Source organism: Choristoneura fumiferana, chromosome 29, assembly GCF_025370935.1.
Source record: "Choristoneura fumiferana chromosome 29, NRCan_CFum_1, whole genome shotgun sequence".
NCBI lineage: Eukaryota > Metazoa > Arthropoda > Insecta > Lepidoptera > Tortricidae > Choristoneura > Choristoneura fumiferana.
In genome coordinates this window covers 200883-223647 of record NC_133500.1, presented here as the reverse complement: position 1 = coordinate 223647, position 22765 = coordinate 200883, and positions in this window count along the sequence as shown.

Here is a 22765-nt window from a genome sequence, read left to right as displayed (position 1 = left end):
AAAAGAACGTCACGCTATCACGCTGTTAACAAGTGACAATATTACTGCGCTCTACGAGTGCGAAGTGCGAGCACCGTTTGGTTGCACACTTGCACCTGCACAAAAACACAACCAACACCGAACATCTCTGAGTTTTTTCAAAATTCATTTGCGAAATTACATTTGAAATTTATTCAAGCTTTACGATGTAGGAAACATCGTGAGGAAACCTGCACAAGCCTGCGGGGCAATTCAATGGTGTGTGTGTGTGAAGTTCCCAATCTGCACTGGGCTCGCGTGGAAACTACGGGTGTGGGACGTATATAGACTGAGATGGATGATGATGACGCAACATGTATTACTGGGTCACGTAGCTATTAACAAGCAAGTTATAACTAGTGTACACATAAAGCTGGGTCCACATTTGTATCATTTTGCCGATCAGGATCACTATCGTATCGAGCTCGCGTATCCTAAGTATGGACGCTCACTTTGAGCACACCGTATCACTAACATCATCGCGTGAAAAAATGCGTCCATACTAACCGTAGCGTAGCAGCGTATCGTATCATAACGCCGTATCATTAAGTGTGGACGCTATCCGTATCTTTGATGATCCGGGAAAAACCGCCTCGAGAGCGATCACGGCGTATCGCGTATCAAATCATAACTTCGTATCATGATACAGTATCGAAACACGTCCATACTTACCGATATTTATACGCGTATCCGATCGCGAGTGTGCGGGGTATACACGTATATTGTGTAATATGCACTGTTGTGTTTCGGCGTGGGAAGTAAGACAGCCGGTGAAATTACTGGCACTTGAGGTATCCCATCTTAGGCCTCTAGGTTGGCAACGCGTCTGCAATACCCCTGGTGTTGCAGATGTTTATGGGCGGTGGTGATCTCTTACCATCAGGAGACCATTTGCTCGTTTGCCATCCAGTCGAATATAAAAAAAACAACATCGATCCCGAGCGATCAGATACGGCGCGCCGCATGATCGCGCTGTTTTTGCGTCCACACTAGGGATATGATACGCGACGGTGCAACGCGACGGAGATACGATACGACAAAATGATACAAATGTGGAACCAGCCTAATATGCGGTAGCTACGTCTGTAGTGGGATTGTGATAGTGAAATAGGAGAGTGGCTAATGCATCGACGTTTACACTGCGTACAAGGTACGGCCTGCACGGTCTACCACTTCTGCGCCCAGCGTCCTTTATATAGGACTTAATTGTAATTTGTCATCGAACTCTGAAAAAACAATTTTGTTTGTTACTTAATAACGAGTATGTAAGCTGTGTAGGTTATTTTATTAAAATGCTTTGCAACAGTCGCATAAACTATTTTAAGAACTATTATTTGTTATTAGCTATTATTTTTGACTTTGGAACAACTTGTATGGAAGAGCGAATTCCTCCTAATAAAGTGCTTCACTTAAACAGTTTTAAAAGTTGAAAATAATATATATATTTTTTTTAAAAGTAACAAAGTGTCATGTTCATAAAATAAAATATACTTGGACCGCAGCGCAGGAGGCTTGTTTTTTTTTAATTACCTATGTAGTGTATAGTATGTTTTGTCATTTTATTGCGAAATGCAAATAATTGTTTCTATTCTATTCTGTTTTATTCGTTTTCCGTCCCTCTCGCTCTCGTGTTAAATAGTATAAGTGTCAGAGGGACCGAACGACACGAACTTCGATTTTCATAGTAGCTCTGCAGGACCCGACTGTTGAACTTTAAGTTACTTAACATAATTGTAAACTACCACTTGTTTTTTTTTTAATTTTTAAAGCAACCGGGGTTTTGTGTTTTTTCCCCCTGTTTCACCATCCATTGATTAAATTTATTTGACGGATAAATGTGGTGCCGTCTTCGTCTATTCGGACAAAACAAACAGAGACGGCATCACATTTATCCGCCAAATAAAATAAATCAGTGGGTGGTGAAGCAGCCCCTTACCCCCTTATTCATAAACGACAATCAAACCTATTTTAGTTGAAATGCCGTTAAAATTCGTTTGTCCTTATCTGTCACTTCGACATTTGGATTTGTTAGAAAGGGACAAAGCATTTGTTAGTTAACATAGGCTTGTTAAGTTTTATGAATAAGAGGGTAAATCTATTATTGTATTTTAAAAATGAATTTTATTGACAAAATCTTGTTTATTGTTCCTTGCGGTTGAAGAGCTAATCGCCTGTGCTTTGTACTATTCATCGGAGCTTATTGAGCTTTCAGCGATAGCTTTCCCACTGGAAATTGCGTTAGCGCACATTATTATAGCATGTTTTTTTCGATAGAGCGCGTAAAACCGGCAAGCGGCACACAACTTCAAGATCTCTCTTTAATAAAACGAGCCTATCAATGTCTCAAAGGGCCGGCAAGCCACCTGTTGTACCCCTTGTGTTGCGGGTGTCAATGGGCGGCAGTGATTGCTTCCCATCAGGTGTTATGCTCGTTTGCCCTCTCTTATGTCATCATCATCATCAGCCGGAAGACGTCCACTGCTGAACAAAGGGGCCCCTTAGAACGCCACAATGAACGACAACTCACCACTTGCATCCACCGGCTGCCCACAATTCTCATGATATCGTCAGTCCACCTAGTGGGAGGCCTGCTAACCCTTCTTCTTCTGGTTCGTGGTCGCCACTCGAGAACTTCTCTCCCCCAACGGTTATCTATTCTTCGAGCGGTGTGGCCCGCCCATTGTCACTTCAACTTGCATATTTTTCCAGCTATGTCAGTGACTTTAGACTTTAGTTCTTTGACGAAAACTTAAACGGCTCTAAAAGTCATTGAATAATACATTGACTGGTGGCCGACATAGTTATCCAGTCGAAAACATCGCTAGCCCGTAATGTACGTAGCTCTACGGTTTTGCTCGCTCAATGTAATCTACTATTTACGCTCCAACGCGTGTTCACGCCGCACCGGTTCAATAGACTATATTACTGTGTTATCTTGTTTTGAATGCGAAATAGGCGTAAATAGTGTATTATTGATGTACAGAAAACTTTTAATATAGGTAGAAACGAACTAAAAACCATGTCATCATCATCATTTTGCAGGTGGTAGGACCTTGTGCAAGGTCCGCCCGGATTGCTACCACCATCTTGCTCGCTAATCCTGCCGTGAAGCAGCAGTGCTTGCACTGTTGTGTTTCGGCGTGGAGAGTAAGACAGCCGGTGTGAAATTACTGGCACCTGAGGTATTCCATCTTAGACCTCTAGGTTGGCAACGCATCTGCAATCCCCCTGGTGTTTCAGGTGTCTATGGACGGTGGTGATCTCTTACCATCAGGAGACCCACTTGCTCGTTTGCCATCCAGTAGAATAAAAAAATAAATAAAAATAAACCGTCAGTGCTTCATATTAACTCATACTAAGCAATAGGTCGCGGGACTCGGTCGCGGTCGCGGGCCTCGGTCGCGGTCGTGTGTCGCAGTCGCTGGTTGCGGTCGCCTACATCGAATGCTACCTTTACTACAAAATGTCCACATAATATATCCTACTTCCTACTAATATTATACTCGTAAATGTGAAAGTTTGTGAGTGAGAGAGTATGTTTGTTACTTCTTCACGCTGAAACGGCTGGACGGATTTGGATGAAATTTGGCAAAAAGTTAGTTTATAACCTGGATTAAAACATAGAATACTTTTTATCCCGATATTCCCATATAGGGAGGGATATATAGGGATAAAATCTCGAAACAACAACCGCTGGGCTTAGAGTCATGAAAACACTAGTAGATAATAATAAAAAAACACTTTATCCGAATGACTTAACTAGGTTTAGTGTGCATTGGCAATCAAACAAAACATGGGGGCCGATTTGTCATCTCTACCTCACTCCAAGAACCTCAAATCTAACTACACCATTCAAGTAGCAGTTCTAGCTCCGTCTTCATTAAGGTACAATTTAGATTGATCTGAAGTTAGAACATAGGACCTTTGTGGTTTCAGCGCGATAAGGCCCGCACGGGATCTCGTTTCAAATAGAGATATGCAATCAAAACTAACAACTGTTAATTGCTTTGGCGATGAAGAAATCTAGGACTTTGTAATCTATTGGGCTAATTCAATAGTAGTTTATAAAAAAACTAGTGTTCATTAGCGGGTTCGCACATTTATTAGCCGTGATGGCCGAGTGGTTTGACCTATGGCCTCTCAAGCAGAGGATCGTGGGTTCAAACCCCGGCTCGCACCTCTGAGTTTTTCGAAATTCATGTGCGGAATTACATTTGAAATTTACCACGAGCTTTACGGTGAAGGAAAACATCGCGAGGAAACCTGCACAAACCTGCGAAGCAATTCAATGGTGTGTGTGAAGTTCCCAATCCGCACTGGGCCCGCGTGGGAACTACTGCTCAAGCCCTCTCATTCTGATGGGAGGCCTGCGCCCTGCAGTGGGACGTATATAGGCTGGGATGATAATGATGCCATTTATTAGATCCAGCAGCTGAATTGAAATTCCCGAGAATTGAATCGTGGTTTTAATTGACGTCGTTACATTAATAGAATAGAATAGAATTTAATAAACTTAAAAACAATCATGTCAAATTTCATGAGTCTAAGCCCAGCGGTAGTTGTTTAGAGATTTGATCCCTATTCCGTGGGAATATCGAAATAAAAACTAGCCTACGTTTTACTCCAGATTTCCAGCTATCTACATACCAAATTTCATCCAAATCCGTCCAGCCGTTTCAGCGTAACAGAGTAACAAACACACTCACTCACTCACTCACAAACTTTCGCATTTATAAATAACCTGACCAACAAAAAGTTGGAAACTCCCGACATTGTCACTTCAAAGTTCAACATGTCTAAGAACCATCGCTAGAAACTTTGCTTTCAAATAAAAATCCGCATTCTAATCGGTTCACACAAACAGATACACAGACACACATATTGGCCAAACTTATAACACCCCTTTTTTGCGTCGGGGGTTAAGGCTTATTATTTAACTTGTAATTGTAACGTTCGTTTATGTTTATGTGTATGTACCTAAATCGTGGTTTTAAAACTTGCAAACCATTTTTTCGACTTCATCCCTAGATCCGATTGAGCTGAAAATTTTCATACGTACTAAAGTCTACTAGTCTGGTGATAATACAAAGTGGATACTATCTAGTGGTGGTGGTTTTATAGCGGCAACTTTTCCTATTGTTATTTTTACTTATTATGTGTCATTGGTGTTATAAATAAATTATTTTCTCTTTCTTTTCTTTATTTTCTTTTCTTTTCTTTATCTTTCTTTTCTTATTTTCTTTCTTTTCTTTCTTTCTTTCTTTTCTTTCTTTTCTTTCTTTTCTTTCTTTTCTTTCTTTTCTTTCTTTTCTTTCTTTTCTTTCTTTTCTTTCTTTTCTTTTTTCTTTCTTTTCTTTCTTTTCTTTCTTTTCTTTCTTTTCTTCTTTTTCTTTCTTTCTTTCTTTTCTTTCTTTTTCTTTCTTTTCTTTCTTTTCTGCCTTTTTCTTTCTTTTCTTTCTTTTCTTTCTTTTCTTTCTTTTCTTTCTTTTCTTTCTTTTCTTTGGTGACAAGTTCTGGAATCGAGACCGCGGAACGGCAAGCGCAGCGTAGGACGTCCACCAATGAGATGGACAGTCCTGGTTAAAGCCGCGGGTTCACGGTGGATGCAGGCCGCTGCCAACCAAAGCAACTGAAGGTCTATGGGGGAGACCCATGTGTAAGTAGTGGACGTCCTACGGCTGATATGATCCATTGAAATATTTAAAAAAATAGCGGTCCTTAATTAATAATTCCTTGCAACATTTCCGCTAAAATTATCCAACTTAGTCGGCAACCCGTTCAATCCCATGGCAGGGGACGTAAACCTTTTCAATGGAAACCCTTTCCGGTAAATAATAAATGGTTGACGACACCTGCCGCAATACAATAACGCGCAATACTCAGCCTCGCAAGCAGTGTGGTGAGTTCAAACCCCGGCTCGTACCTCTGAGTTTTTCGAAATTCATGTACGGAATTACATTTTAAATTTAAAACCTGCGATGCAATTCAATGGTGCGTGTGAAGTTCCCAATCCGCACTGGGCCCGCGTGGGAACTACGGCCCAAGCCCTTTGTTTTGAGAGGAGGCCTGTGCCCAGCAGTGGGACGTGGGCTGGAATGGTATGGTATGGAGTACGTAGTATACAAAATTTCAAGTCAATCCGACCACAGGAAGTGGGCCAAAAAGAACTGGCAAGATTTTATTCAACAAGGCAGGGCAAGCTAAATAAAACCTTGTAAAAATGCCTCTCTTTGCTGAGGATCGTACTTTTATTTGAAATTTCATAAAAACAAGCTAAATGAGCATTAATCATTAGAGATCATTAGGGTTCAGTCAAAATAACGTTTCTTATAGATTGATGATTTATGGAGTCCATTATTTTAGTAATTTATCATGAAGCTTTCATTAGGCTTGTGTTAAAAAAACTTGGAATTAAACGCCGTAATGCCCGAATTAAATTGTTTTTTTCACGTTGATTTATTGGGAGGCCGGTCTTCTGATAACCTTTTTTTAAGTCGGTAGCTAGTTTAATTGAAAAGGTTCTTAGCTAAGTTTTATTAAAGTCGGTTGAGCCGTTTTTGAGATATAGAGCTTTTAAATGACAATGCTTTTCAACTTTTCTAGGTTGTTTGTTTTCATTATTTTAACACACAAATATTTAAAAAAAACTTGACGTCATTAATAAATGAAGGTAAGCCAACAATAACTACAACAACATACAATCACCGTGATTTTAATGACGTTCGGTTCCAGAAAATCTTGTACTGCAATTGCAATGCATTGAGCCAACGTACATACCACATAACAACTAACTCTATATTAACAATTCTTTACCTTTTTGTGAAAGAAGGCCTGTGTGCCAGTGTTTAGTATGGATTGGGATGTATTAATAATACAGATATTACCTTTACTTATGTAAAAGTAAAGAAAATTCAATTATGCTATTCACAATGAAATCTCGCCATAACTTCCTGAAACAACGCGAAGGAAAATCTTTACTTTTCTCGCTTTTCCACCCGTTCCTACGTAACACGCCATCTAGCAGCACAACGCCAAACTGTGAAACTATACTGTAAACGATGTCAGAAACACCACGAATGTTTCACATTGTTACCACCTAGTTAGAGAAAATGTCCATAGATGGCGCTTTTACCAAAAAATGAGAAAACAGACTAGATGAGATGAAATATTTTGCGTATCCCAAATATGTAGATCAATACATTTTATGAACGTTGATGTTTTTATTGCGACCAGACCATAAGAATTTCGCTGATACTACTAATGCCGACCGTAAAACGAATTTGTTTTACGAGTTTGCGGTGTTTGCTCTGGGAATTTTTCTTTCTGTATCAATTTTCGCATTCTTACATGACTCCATGTAACGAAAACAAGGCTAAGTAGACTTTTCGCTTTTGCTAAAAAAATAAGTTTTTGAGATCTATCGAAAGAAGCTTGACGCCTTATTGTCTAATACCATATTATTATCTTTCTGTCACACTTTGTAGAATGAGGGTACTTCATTTCTAACTCTACACTCATAATACGTGTATGTATTTGTCAGTTGCGCATTGACGTTTTTATAAGAAAATCCAGAAAATCACACATTGACAGGTTAGAAATATGGTCGCGCTGTCATCGTTCATCCACCATTACCTCTCATATTTCGTTTTCTAGAATTTTTTTACCGTACAACGGCAAAACTACTAGACACTGGCAAATTGTCCTCCGATGGACAGAGCCATATTTTTTAAAGAAACAACAACAAACACACATTGAGAGCAAAACGGTCAGTATTAAACTATGGAAATAGTATACAACCTCGCTAAAATATTTAATTGTCGCCTGTTGCAGTCGTAACTTTTAGACTGGGCACAAAAAAAGGGATTTAAAAACACAAAATAACCTGATTTAAAACCCCCTACTTACTACTCTCGATTCTGAGCAAACTACTTTCTGGTTTTCAGTTATTTAATTAACACCTTGTAGATTTAGATTGTAGATTTAGATGAGCCGTGGTGGCCGAGTGGTTTGAACTATGGCCTCTCAAGCAGAGGATCGTGGGTTCAAACCCCGGCTCGCACCTCTGAGTTTTTCGAAATTCATGTGCGGAATTACATTTGAAATTTACCACGAGCTTTACGGTGAAGGAAAACATCGTGAGGAAACCTGCACAACAAACCTGCGAAGCAATTCAACGGTGTGTGTGAAGTTCCCAATCCGCACTGGGACCGCGTGGGGACTACTACCCAAGCCCTCTCATTCCGAGAGGAGGCCTGTGCCCTGACGTATATAGGCTGGGATGATGATGAGATTTAGATTACTTATCGTACCTTTGGCAGCGCTGGCGGCATTACCACTGGCAGCATTGGCAGCATTGGCATTATCGGCTTTGTTCTCTTGCGCGTCTTCCTTAGCCGCCTTCGCGTCGGCGCTAGTGTTGCAGCCCATTTCGACGCGCTTGCGCACACTAATACCAACTAGCGTACTTAGCGCACTACTGCGGAGACTGGCTATAACATTGTTCGTTTATCTGGAACAAAAAGGAATAATATTAATTTCAGCTACTTAAGTATGGATGTAGGACATAGAGTCGCGAAGCTGAAACGGGCTTGGGCTGGCCACGTGTGCCGACGACACGACGAACGGTGGAGTAAGGGCGTTTTGGAGTGGAGACCCCGGCTAGGCAGACCGCCTACCCGATGGTCCGATGACATTGTGGAGACAGCAGAACCGGTCGGGAAGAGAGAGACAGATAGTTGGCCTGAATGAAGAAAGGTTGGAGAGACGTATGCTCCACGGTGGGCGAAAACGCGCTGAAGAAGAAGAGAAGAAGAAGTATAGGTATCTGCCGGATGCATCCGGATCGCTGGGCCAAAATTATCACTGATTGGGTTCCAAGCGACTAGCACCGGAACAGAGGTAGGCCTAAAGCTGTGTTTCAACCAGAGATGTGCGAGAATGTGTTGCGAGGAGTTTTTCATCGACCACCCGAGGTGCTGTGCGAGAATAGGTAAATGGAGCTTTTCTATTGGTTCATGAAAAACACTTCCCTCGCTACACTTCCCAACATATCTCTAGTGGAAAACGAAGCCTAATAGGAGGTGGCGGGATGATTTGGAGATTTCAGCCGGACTGGTGACATTTTGCCGAAGCCAGAGACGAGTGGAAGGAGAAATTGGAGGACTTTGCCCAGCAGTGGCACACGGTATAGGCTTTAAAAAAACTACTGGTAAAAAAGTCGTCGTGGCCTTGTGGTTTGACCTCTCAAGCGGGTGGTGGGTTCGAATCGAGTTTTTCAGTTTAGACCAATTATCACTTTAACAGTGCTTCAACTGCGAGAAATTGCGTCCCAAGACATACCTACCTACTCAACGCACGCTTCTCCACCTACTCGGATTGTTTAGCAAAAATGTTCATTCCACATCACTAGCAAGTAAAATTAACAGTCGAAAATTACTGCAAACCGACAAATGTCACCATAAATCTACATACACGTATCTACCTACTATTTGCACAAATTCTTCAATTTACACTAATGCACAATTCCCCAACTCCCTCTTTTAAATATTCCCATTACCTTTAAGCACCTTCGCAGTGCTACATAACTGTAAACGGCTGCCGCTAAATTGAACCTTGTATACAAGCTGTAAGATGGTATTTCGAATAGAAATTTTGAGGAACATACGAGGTTGTGTAAGTTAGCTGTTGATTCAAAGATGGCCGACAAAAGGGTGATAAGGGGCGCTAATGAACTTAATCCGCGGATGTGACTTGCACGGATAAGCGAGTATTTAGTACGAACACTGGAAATGTTTTATACTTATTTGTAAGTAAATAGACATTTATAAATAGGATGGTATAAGCCATTAAAATAATAAAAAGTAAACAAAAAGCTGTGGTGGCTTAGCCGTTTGACCTATGCCCTCTTAAGCAAAGGATCGTGGGTTCAAATCTGGGCTCACACCTCTGTTTTTAAAATTAATGTGTGAAATTATAATTGAAATTTACCACTATACGGTGAAGGAAAACATCGTGAGGAAACCTGCACAAACCTGCGAGCAATTCATTGGTGTGTGTGAAGTTCACGATCCGCACTGGGCCCGTGTGGGAGGGAACTACGAACGGACCAAGCCCTCACATCTCTCATCCCGATAGGACCCACATGATGGGGCCGCAGTTGGACGTACATAATATACTCGTTTACAACCCGAGATGATATGTATTTTAGATATAAATGTCCGACAACATCTATGACTCGAGTACAAACATTCATGACAGAAAATGTCTGCCACTCCCGGGATTCGAACGGCGATCTCTAGCTTCAGAACCAGGGTCACCAACCTGCAACCACAAGGCTATCCACTCATGAGATTAAACTTAAACTTGTGATTTCACTTCTTCAAACCCAAAACCATAGCAATAATTCCCCCCCAACGTCATAAAAAGGCCCTCAAACAGCTATAATGAATTAGGAGCTAATGCCACGTAGCCAGAACAAATCCAATTTTAGACCCGGGTTGGGCGAAACCGCGTTGAGCACGCGATGCTTGGCCTAGCCGAATAATAATTGACAGTTTTCCATGTCTGCGAGCTAGAATTTTACTAGGGATCGTCACGACGACATTGCTATGCCGAAAATACTAACTGAGACATGGATGCACAGAAAAACCAGAAAAAGAGCAGCGCTGGGATAACCCTGCGTACTATAACCCGTACACCACCGCTGGACAGGAGTCAAGACGCAAATTTCTCCTATGCACACATATCTCAGGTTGTTTTTTTCCTACTACGCTACGGAATGCTGAGGACCTGGGTTCGATTCCCTTTTGCTCCTCCCTTATACTCGTAGGTTTATTCAGCCACTAGATAAATTGCTGCTGATGCAATGCTTAATTAGTTTTATGATTCAAATTTGGGTTCATCATGTTAATGATCCCAAATCACATTATCAGACAAAGATCGAAAGTCACCAACGTTGCTCAGAGAATTAGTTCACTGAAGTGGCGCTGGGCTGGCTACGTCTGAAGTGAAGGAAAAGATCGTGAGGAAACTTGCTCAAAATGCGAAGCAATTTAATGGTGTACGTGAAGTTTCCAATCTCCACAACCGCGAGATCTCTCATTCTGAGAGGAGACCTGTGCCGGCGGTGCGACATATATAGGCTGGAAAGATGATGATGAGTCTAAAATTACACGTATTTTTTTAGCTATGTGCAGGTCCCTCACGTTATTTTTATTTTCCTTCACCGCAAAGTTCATGTTAAGATTCCGAAGTAATTTTTCACGTTAATTCGCAGAAAAACTCAGTCTGAATCCACGTCTCTTCGTCTGAGAGTCCATAGGTCAAACCACTAGGCTAGGAGTACCACTACTCTAAGAGACCGGAGTAAGACCGAAGTAAACCATAGACCTCTTGAAGTAAACAAAAAGATGGGGCAAAATTGGCAAGAACATTACGTGTACGCACGCAGGGGCACACCTGATTCCATGCATGAGATGTCAGATTTAATACTAGACATTGTGCGACATTTGTGATTTAAGGTTGACACTAGTCTTAGTGCTCCCGTGCATTGCTCCCGTTGTCTCAGGTATGATTCAACCATGCATGCTACCTACTTTTAACTTAACGGTGCTAGCTATAGTTATTTTAATCCAAAGTGGGTCAAACTAAACAAGACGTTATCGAACAAACCGCCCGTTTATATGGAAACAATGCAACAGATGGCCGATTTGAGTTAACTGCGAACTGTCAAGGTTATAAACAAACATGACAACACTGCATTACTTCGTACTAACGAGGCTTTTGTGGATTGTTAATAGTAGATTATTGTCGTGGCCTGGAAGTAGGCAATTGCTGGCTGAGTATGAATATTAAACGGACGAGCTTGCGAGTCCGTTTAACTAATACGAAGCCAGCAATTGCTATTCCAGCTGAGACTAATATAAAGCTTTTCTCAAAAATGGTGAATAATTCTAAAATAGAATAAACTTTTTCTCAAAATATATTATAAAATTTAATTTTATACCAATATTTTTCTTATGCTTTCCCGCCTTTTTTCATTAAAAATAAACTGCAGGTGTATTTTTCCACCGAAAACACCAAAAGCTATTTCAGACCCAATAGAAAAAGTCCGGAGTTCCAACAAAATATCTGATACCGGCCATTAGACTTGGCTGTATACGACTTGTGCCAACATTTCCATGGCCTTTTTAACTTTTTAAAAAAAATGTGACTGATTGCAGGCGCGCTAATTCATTATTGTCGAGCTAGCGCGCCTGCAATCTTTTTAACTTTTTAATTTTTCGCTGACCATAAACTATGCACTTCACCTTCTGATATGTAAAGAATAATGTCAACTTTTACGGACATTTTTGAGAAAAATATTTTGAAGAAGATAGGAACCGAGCAGGCTACTACATATTAAGGTAGTCTTACAAGCGTTTCCAGGCGTTTCTAGGCGTTGGCACAGTTGGCGCTACTGTTTTATTTTTTTACTATCATTTTCCCGCAACTGCGCCCTCGTGGTATTCGGTTATCGCGCACTGTTCCCTCGGGAACTGTGCATTTTTCCGGGATAAAAGTAGCCTATGTCACTCTCGGGCCCATAAACTATCTCTATGCCAAAAGTCACGTCGATCCGTCTACGAACAACACACACAAACACACTTTCGCATTTATAATATTAGTATGGATTAGTAAAAATCAGTGCGGAAACAAAACTGCTTCAGAGCAATGTGCATACATTAACACTAGAAGGTTTACTAAATCGAGATCTAATTTGATTCAGCTCATTATTATTATTAATATGGCTCTCTCCGTTGGAGGACAATTTTGCCAGTATCTAGTAGGTTTTGCCGTTGTTCTAGAAAACGAAATATGACAGGTAATAAAAGATGAACGATTCGTCAAATCTCGGCCAAAAATCGGGCCACGATCTCGGTCTCGTTCTCGGCCCAAAACAGCCGAGTTTCTCGGCCGCGACCGAGACTCCGCGGCGGCACTCAATTTAAATATTAGCGCGCGATTTACCGCGATGACACGAGCTTTCCTTATGATTTTGATTGGCTCGTGCGTCTGGTACTTGCAACTTACTGACACCCGCTAACAAGAGTAACAAGCGAAGCGGTTTCGGTCTCAATCTCGGTCTCAGTCTCGGCCGAGATTAAAAAAGCAGTCTCGGTCGGACCTTAGTTTTAAGTGAGATAAGTACTACGATTTTCAAATATTGTAATTTGGACTCTTCATAAGGGATCATTTAGCCCCCTTTCCGCTTTACAGGTATGTAACACCGTGTAGAATGGACATCTATACTCACATGCTTTGTTTACCTCCTTCCTTTCTTCATAAGAAAACCACCCCATAGACTCAAAACTTTGTCTTTGTTTGACAGTTTGTGTTTGGGTTCGAAACTTGATGCGGATGCTTCAATCAATACTCGTAGAGTTACAAAGGAAGATGAAATTAACGCCAAGTCAACCAAGAACCTTTTCACAATAAATGTTTTCAACTTCATTCCGATATTTTATGATTTAAATTCGGGTTTTGTTCCGTGTACCTTGATTTTAGAGAAGCTCGATAAAATTAGTCAGTCAAGTACCTACGACGAAGTACGTTCTTGATTTTGTCTCTAGTGTTTCTAGTCTCTCGACTCCAACAACAAGGTCTAAACAAGAACTATTAATATCTCATATCATCCCAGCCTATATACGTCCCACTGCAGGGCACAGGGCCTCCCCTCAGAATAATATCTATATAAATAAAAATGAATCGTAAAAAGGTGTTGCTAAGCGCAAAACTCGGGAACGACTGGTTACGCAAATTCTTTTTTTTTGTGTTCGTTACTGACAGGAGAAGGTTTTTATGGAAGAAAAAAATACAGAAAAAATACAACGGGAGCGAAGTTCGTATCTCTATTGACGAGGAAGATCTAACATATACGAAATCTATATATTTGGGTTCGTCTTTGACGTCTCTAAAAACTGGTCGAAGGTTTTCATTTGAAACTAATTAACACAAAAGTTATGGCCAGAAAACCAGTTTTTTGGTCTAAAATTGTTCAACTTTGATGCCAAATATCTCGAAGAACTTTGAACTTCGAAGTAAATATGGGATACTATATTGCTTAAAGCCATTGTTGTTAATGTAATAAGCTACAAAAAACATTATCATCATCATCATCATCATCATCAGCCCGAAGACGTCCACTGCTGGACAAAGGCCTCCCCCTTAGAACGCCACCATTTTTTATTTGGGGGGGGGGTTGCCATAATCCCCACGCTTGCAGGCGGCTTGGGGATCGCAATGTTTGCTGATAGTTTACGCAGAAGACGCTGCTGCCCGTCTTCTGGATTTTTCCCTTAGTCGCCTTCTACGACACCCAACGGAATGAGATGGGGGGGAGCTATTCTTAACAAAAACATTAAACTTAAAAAAAATTATAAAACTAAGGAATCCAGATCGAAGGTCATTGGGGCATGGGATTCCCTTAATAGCCTATAATTAAAGCACTTTCCCTCTAACTCGAATATTCATATAATTATCTGATCACGTAAAATAAGCGCTCCTAATTCTTTTACATGAAATATCTATGGTTTTTTAACGTTATGTTCTGTAACTTTCATAGCCTGTAAAGGAACCCCCGAACACGTATTATAAAAGAAACGACAAAAAATCTATTTTAGGGCAAATAATATCACACAAACGACGCCTTAGGGCGGATGCTAAGGCAAAAGTTGCTTAGATACCGATCCGGATTACCGAAAGACTTATATATAAAGGATCACGACAAAATAGGTTTTTTCTACGGTCGCCAATGTGTAGAAAATAGTCTATATTATCTAATTTGGATACGGCACTTAGTACTATTACTATTATTTACTTCAGTACTATTATTGTAAGTTCATGTATCGTCACTACTATTTTGAAAATGTCTCGCGAAACAATACGTCAAAAAAAACCTTTTTTATTTTTATCACGCAGTTCATTCAGAAGAATTATTGATTTGAGGTACAATATTTTGACATATCACAACACCTACCTATATAACGAAAATTATTTATTTATAACAACTCCTAAAACAAATATTTACTTGACTAATAATATAAAAACCGGCCAAGTGCGAGTCGGACTCGCGCACGACGGGTTTTGTACCATTATCTATACTTACACTAAGTGTCCATGGAACTCCACGACAGAACGACGTAGCCTAGCCGTGCCTTGGCTTGTTAGAATGGTCTCAGATCAGAGGTTATTTTTTAGTTAAGTTTCCCATTAAAGCAATTTTTTAGGGTTCCGTAGTCAACTAGGGACCCTTATAGTTTCACCATGTCTGTCCGTCTGTCTGTCTGTCCCCGGGCCCCCGGGTAAGCTCAGAGACCGTTAGTACTAGAAAGCTGTAATTTGACTATACATATCAGTCACGCCGACAAAGTGGTACAAAAAAAAAGTACTTAAAAAAAATTTAGGTTACCTCCGATAGACGTAAAGGGACTTGATTTTTTTTTTCTTGACTAAGCCTATATTGTGTGGTATCGTTGGATAGGTCTTTTAAAACAATGGTCAATGGGGGGGTTGCTAAGACAATTTTTCTATTCAATAATCTGTTTGCGAAGTATTCAACTTTAAAGTGCAAATTTTCATTGAAATCGAGCGTCCCCCCCCTCTAAAATCTAAACTGTTGGGTGAAAATATTTGAAAAAATTCAGAATGGTAGTAAATATATCAAATTTACAAGGAAAATAATAGCGGCTAAGTTGCTTGAGAATTATTAGTAGTTTAAGAGTAATAGAGTTTGTTTAATATGTATTTAAGTATGTATTTATCTATATAAGTATGTTTATCCGTTGCCTAGTATCCATAGTACAAGCTTTGCTTAGTTTGGGACTAGGTCAATTGATGTCTAGTGTCCCATGATATTTATTATTATTATTATTATTAATTAAATAGCAGCCTAAGTTATAAAATATACCTAAACTTGGAAGATTCAATACACAATACGAAATCCTTAGAAAAATAATATTATTTGTTTTTTTCGTAATAGCTACGGAACCCTATCCTGGGCGTGTACGACACGCTCTTGGCCGTTTTTTTTTACTGTAATTATTATTTATTTCTTGAACAACACACATGCAGACTTGAGCTTATTATAAGCCTTCTCCATCGCTTCCAGCATCCACTATGTCCTCAGGGGATGACCCGTGTTCCATGCCGTGTTACAGCGATATTACTTAGCTTCGGGTCACTCCATCTCGATATACCCATAACTCCATAAGATCTACTGCGACAGTAGTTACATGTCCATAGAATACGTGACAGACAGCAAATTTATAGGTGTATCACTGCAATAAATATAGTAGGTACCTAAATATCACCAACCATTAAGGCTCTAAAGCTATAAGGCCGCTATTGCTAATCATAGAGCAATACAATACAAACACATGAATTTAATAGTTAACAAGAGAAAGAGAATTGGAGTCTTCCAAGTTTAGGTATATTTTATACCTTAGGCCGCTGTTTACTCTTAAACTACTAATAATTCTCAAGCAAACTTAGCCGTTATATAGTTTTCCTTGAAAGTTTGATATACTTACTACCATTCAGGTTTATTTTTTATTTTCCCACCTACCGGTTTAGATTTTAGAGGCGGGGGGACGCTCGTTTTTTGATGAAAATTGAATATTTTGCAAACAAATCACTGAATTCAGAAATCGCCTTAGCAACCCCCTAATGATTTTAAATTTTCCAACGATACCCCACACTACAAGGTTGGATGAGAAAAAAAAACACCCCCACTTTACTTTACGTCTATGGGAGGTACACCATTTTGTCGGCATAGTTTACATACATAATCATGCAAAGTTTAACGTACTTACAGCTTTCTAGCATTGATAGTCCCTGAGCAAAGCTGCGGACGGACAGACAGACAGACATGGCGAAACTATAAGGGTTCCGTTTTTGCCATTTTGGCTCCGGAACTCTAAAAATTGCCATTGCTTCACTGCTCATAGCACTAAACCACCGTCTGTTTACTTTTTCATTTGTAGAGGTATAAAAACACGCTGTTGTATGGTTCCTGAGCCACCATGAACCTTTTCAAAGGAAAAGTCATTACTATTTTCCTTATTAATTAATGCGATGTCACTATGACGTTTACTGTGAAATGGTTGCATGGTGGCTCATGTATTGAAGTCCTTGGCCGTATTACAAATCCTCTAATAACTGGATAGAGCTATTATATACAACAATGTTATTAACAGAATAATACTGGCCACCCAAGCAACAATCCTTATTCTGTACATCCGATTCTGATCAAAACCGCAACGCACTCGTGATTAGAAATTTTTAGTCCATCCAACACACAGTTTCTTCTTTGTCGCATATTTTTTAACCGACTTCAAAAAAGGAGGAGGTTATCAATTCGGTTGTATTTTTTTTTTTTTTTTAATGTTTGTTACCTCAGAACTCCGTCATTTATGAACCGATTTGAAAATTTTTTTTTGAATTCGTCTAGGAATGCTTTCAATTAGGTCCCATAAGCAGCAAATTAGGATCTGATGATCTGATCTTAAGGAAATCGAGGGAACTCTTCAAATATTGTAGGGACACCTATAGTAATTTGGATATATTTAGCAGTAACTCGTGCATTTGCTCTTGCAAATCATAATTTGGTGAAGTGGAACTGATGATGAAGACCAGATTTGACCGACGGAACTACTACTATCAATAACAAGTACTGCACGGGTTAAATTTAAATTATCATGATTAATATACTTACCTAGATAAGCAACTAAGAAGAAGCTTTAAGTTAATGATTCTTTCGAACTGATCTGATGCTGAAGCCAGAAGGTAAGCAACGGAACTCTGTTATTAAACAACGTAACTAAGTCGTGTTTGAGCTTAATGGAATCGTTGTGTGATGTTCTTTGGCTACAAATCACTAAAACGTGATAAATAAAAAATTTTTTAACAAAAAGTAAAACCGACTCCAAAAAAAAAAAAATAACAAAAAATGGAACCGACTACAAAACCCTTGAAAAATATTTTTCTAGGTAAGTAGGTACGTACTAGCTCGAAGTCGGTGACTCAGCACGACCCAGCAGGAGGGATTGAAACCCATAGTATGTAGGTGAGGTAGACGACTATTGTGAATTGTCCCACTCCTGCTGGCTCGTGCTGAGTCACCGACCTCGAGCTAGTACGTACCTACTTACCTAGAAAAATATTTTCAAGGGTTTTGTAGTCGGTTCCATTTTTGTTATTTTTTTATTTTTTTGGAGTCGGTTTTACTTTTTTGTTAAAAAATTTTTTTCTCTTCACAATATTGCAAGTTTAATGGTTAAATATTTAATTTATGTTGCGAAAAGAGAAAAAAATTGTGTGGTGGCCAGATTCTAGAATTAATCATTTCATTATGTGGTCGGCCATGTTATGCAAAAATCTTACATTACGTTGAGCAAAATATAAAAATAAATAATTTTAGAATAGGGATGCGGCTTTGAGGACCAATTAGTAGAGGATCTGGCTTAATCTCGACGCGTCTATTTCGAGATGCCGGAAACTGGGCGAGTACTCAGAATGAATGTTTAAGCTGAGTATCGTTCTGATTAATCCATACTAATATTATAAATGCAAAAGTGTGTGTGTTTGTATGTTTGTCCGTCTTTCACGTCGGAACGGACCGACGGATCGACGTGATTTTGGTTATAGAGATAGTTCATGGGCCAGAGTGATATAGGCTTCTTTTTATCCCGGAAAATGCACAGGTCTCGAGGGAACAGCGCGCGATAATCGAATCCCACGCGGGCGAAGCCGCGGGAAAAAGCTATTATGTTATAGATATCATCGCTTTAATTAGATGTTAAGTATCCTTAAACTACCGTGAGACTCACTCATAGTAAAATTAAGGGATAGCTCGCCGACAAAAAGCCGAGAGGAAGGGCTACGAATTAGTCCGAAACATGTCGAGCTAAAGTCGTGAGTTGTCCTTTTATTTCACTATAGATGTTAGATATGTTTATCATTAAGTAATCATTCATTTCAATCCCACTAATATTGTAAATGCGAAAATTTATATTCAATTCAATTCAATTTATGTCAAATAAAAATTTACATTGTGTTTGAAGTTACAATACATGTCCAAATTATATAACAAGTCAAATTAATTTACTTCAAAATAATTATTATTATAAAAAACTACAAATTTAATTAAATATGTCAAAAACATTTGTCAGCAATCTGGATTAAAGAAAAATAAAAAACAAAAAACAACAACAACAAGTCTGTCTATTTGTTTGTTACCTCCGCGTCTACACCGCTGAACCGATTAAGTTGTTATGATCTGTATTGTATTGTATTTACTCCGTCCGCGCAGATTTCATTTATCGCTATCCCGCGGGAAGTACCCAACATTCCGGGATAAAAACTATCCCATGTCCTTCTCCGAGACTCAAGCTATCTGTATACCGAATTACATCTAATCAGTTCAGTGGTTTAGAGGTGATGAAGTAACAAACAAACAATCAACAGACTTACAAACTTTCGCATTTTATAATATCAATGGGATTCGAAATTTCACATTTTCTGAAGTGACAATGACAGCTGTCAGAAAGACGAGAGTTCTACATGCAACTCAAACACGTTATTTTACCTTATATGTTTTATAGTACGTATTCACAGAGCAATTATTTCATACCCTAATGTGAATTGTACGTGCAAAATGTTCCACTAAATTACTTGACTGACACACTGGCACTTGACGTTAATTATGCAAATGTCCATTGGTAGGCGAAGTACTCGCGTGTTTTATGACGGTTCGGTGACATCATATCGACCTATTTTTTTTTTGCATAAAATTGGAAGCATCGGCAAGACAGCCCAAAGCAAACCAAAACTAAAAAACCAAACTATATTAGCATTCGCAAGTTTTAAAGCTGTAAGTTCTTATTTTATTCTTCCGATAATTTGGCTTGCTGGTAAAAATTAGCCATCTAACATAGGTCTCTTCCACCACTGTTTTAGTACTTAGGCACTTAATAATAATTCGTATTTGAGAACTAGCCAAGTACGACCTTAGGCTTATTACATATTATCCTAACTTATAGTCTGTCAAAAAAGAGAAGAAATTAAAAAGTGGCAACACTCTAGTGTCCTCCCTTTTTGGTTTGACAGGGTTTGAAAGGGATGACACTACAGTGTTGCCACTTTTTAATATTTTCTCTTTTTTGACAGACTATATAAGAAGAAATGATATTTTAAATTGTTATAAAATAATTTCAGGACTGACCATTGAACTTGGCACCTTGGCACTTGGCACCCATTTAGATCTCACTTCTTTTGTCGTTAAAGTCAACAATCAAGGCATATATCATAGTATTGAACTTGGCTTTCATTACACATTTATGTTTTGATGGGATTATACTCACAGCTACAACAAAAATAACTGACTGCACAAAAGGAGAATGTATCAAATGAATGAGTAGGTAAATGTCAAAATTTTACTGTCACTACACGACATCGTTCTTGTGTGCGTGATCTCAACTCTATGTAGTGGCACTTATACCTATACGTATAGACGCGAGATTTTGTCAAAATTAGCCATTAATGACAATGTAATAATATGAACCACGGCACACGTCATCGTGAATGACTCTACCTATACACATAGTTAATTTTGTTCGTGCCGTGCCGAACACAACAGGTTCCCAAAATAAAAAAAAATAAAAAAATAACCTAACCTAACCTAACCAACAAAAAGTTCGAAAACTCCGACATTGTCACTTCAAAGTTCAATATCTCAAAAACGGCTGAACCGATTTTGATAAAACATGTTTAAGAACTATCGTTAGAAACCCTGCTTGAAAATAAAAATCCACATTCAAATCGGTTATCCGTTTAAGAGCTACGGTGCCACAGACAGACAGACACGCACACAGACACACATAGCGGTCAAACTTATAACACCCCTCTTTTTGTGTCGGGGGTTAAAAAATTCTACATTATTTATTACATTCCCATTATACCAGACGTCTAAAGAAGAATTTCAAAAATTATTTCCTTGAGTATCTTGATTTATGTGCAACGAGAATCTGGTAAGTTAGAAATGTAGTAAATAGGTAATGTAGTATTTTGAAAAATGTGGTATTCTGGGAACATGGTATTTTAGGCACGAGCGGTTACTTTTGTATGTGGAGAAGGCTAAATTTTGTGCCACTGGGTATTCATGCGTGCGCAGAGAGTAGTATTACGATTAAAAGCTGTGCGTAGATCTACCTACACTGTGAAATATTATCCCCGGCGGTATTTTGGGTTTGAACATTTATTTTGTGGGTAAAATTAGTCTGAAACCCGCATTTTCACTGCGACAAATCTCGTACAGTTTTCTCGTAATCGGACCCTCTGCATCGAGACTTTGACTTTTCACAATTCATCATCATCATATGAGCCGTAGGACATTCACTGTTGGACATTACCTTTCCCGTAGAATAGGCCTTTCAAATGTTTTTGTTTATTTAAACCCTCTATTTAAAAAGTACCCTGCTAGCACTGTTTGTTGGTTTTTTTTTGTTTGGGCAATATTTTTGCAAATTCATGACCCACTTCCAGCAGTTAGATTTTGACTTCAAAGCTTGTTATATTACATTGTAAGCTAGATGACAACGACGAACAAACAGAAACAGTCAACAAAAAAGTTACTCGACAGCAAGAAGCTTGTATTAAAATTTTCTCGCAATCGCGATATATTGTCTTAAACTCATTTTACTTGACTTAATGATTGAGCTTTCGCTTGCAGCTCGGGTGTGCCTGTAGTCAATTCGATTTAGATAAACTTAAAAATGTACGTGCCTGTTTCGTATGGAATCGTATTTAATACATGTACAACTGACACCAAACACAAAACCTCGCATATTCCTGGAACTATGTTATATATAAGTTTGATATTTTCGTTGATCAAACGTTTTGCTAATGTAGTGCTATTCCTTAAGGTCTGAGCATCTAGCCTTTAAATATGACTTAGTAGGAGTAGGTAAGTTACTTCATAAATAAACGTGTATCCAGCAAAGACTGTTCTTTCTCTTCTTACAATATCTCACGCTCCGCCACACTGTAAAGGAATGGGGCCCTATGCCAGCAGAGCATTGCTGTCTGAGTGGTAGAGAGGGGAAACCCCGCCTCTCTCTTTCTCCTTTTAATGGAGAGAATTTTCCTTATTATAATATAGATAATAATACATTATGTTAAAGGAAAATATTAATTAAATTGGCCATAATAAGTTGTGATCATCTAACAGTTAGGATCCTACGTTGTGTACTTTTTTGTTTTAGTAATCCCAATGATCTTTTATGTGGTATGTCTGTAATAAGCAAGATATCTATCAGGGCGCAATAAATGTGTCTAAATTAAGTTATTTAAAGCTAGAGATACTTGGAATTCAATACATATAACTAGTATAGTGTGAAAATAGAGTGTAATATGGAAAATAGAGTGTAATATGGGTGAGTAAGTAAGTAGAGTGTGTAAAGGGGCGGGAAAGGATAAGAGTTGACTGGAAGAAATTAACGGGCCTCCACGGAGACCCGGGGAACCTCCACCGACCCCGTGTTCCCTCCAACTCTCGCCCGCGATCAGTAAAATAACCCGGAGGATGATTTACAGTTACAGCACTAACAGCGGTGCTAAAGTCAACTCAAAAGAGGACAGGTTAGATGGAATGAGTAAACCCAATTCCATAAATAGTAAAAAGGTGGAAGGAAACACATCCAATCCAACCAAT